Source organism: Myotis brandtii, unplaced genomic scaffold (assembly GCF_000412655.1).
Source record: "Myotis brandtii unplaced genomic scaffold, ASM41265v1 scaffold1012, whole genome shotgun sequence".
NCBI lineage: Eukaryota > Metazoa > Chordata > Mammalia > Chiroptera > Vespertilionidae > Myotis > Myotis brandtii.
In genome coordinates, this window is record NW_005353371.1 from 327,954 (window position 1) to 328,872 (window position 919).

Consider the following 919-nt stretch of genomic DNA (forward strand, 5'->3'; position numbering starts at 1 on the left):
CTCCCACCCCCCTAGCACATGCCCTCACCCCACAACTGTCTGTGTCCATTGGTTATGCTCATATGCATGCATACAAGTCCTCTGGTTGATCTCTTAACCCACACCCATCCCCACCCTGCCTTCCCTCATAGGGAAAATAAACAAATGAGACTACATCAAAATAAAAAGCTTCTGCACAGCAAAACAAATAGTCTCATTTGTTTATTTTCTCCTTAGCTTCCATTGTCCTAGGAGCTGTATTGGTAGAGATATTGCCATGCTGTTGCAAATGGTAAGAATTCCTTCTTTTTTTTTTTTTTACAGCAGTGTAGTATTCCACTGTGTACATGTACCACAGTTTTTTTTCTTTATTGATTAAGGTATTACATATGTGCCCTTATCTCCCCATTACCCCCCTAGCCCTCACTCATCCCCTCACCCCCCTGGTGTCTGTGTCCATTGGTTAGGCTTATATGCATGCATACAAGTCCTTTGGTTGATCTCTCTCCCTTACCCCCACCCTCCCCTATCTTCTTTCTAAGGTTTGACGTCTGATTGTTGCTTCTCTGTCTCTGGATCTGTTTTTGTTTATCAGTTTATGTTGTTCATTATATTCCACAGATGAGTGAGATCATGTGATATTTATCTTTCTCTGACTGGCTTATTTCGCTTAGCATAATGCTCTCCAGGTCCATCCATGCTGTTGCAAATGGTAACAGTTCCTTCTTTTTTACAGCAGCATAGTATTCCATTGTGTAGATGTACCACAGTTTTCTAATCCACTCATCTACTGATGGGCACTTAGGCTGTTTCCAAATCTTAGCTATGGTGAATTGTGCTGCTATGAAGATAGGGGTACATATATCCTTTCTGAATGGTGTTTCTAGTTTCTTGGGATATATTCCTAGAAGAGGGATCACTGGGTCAAATGGGAGTTCCA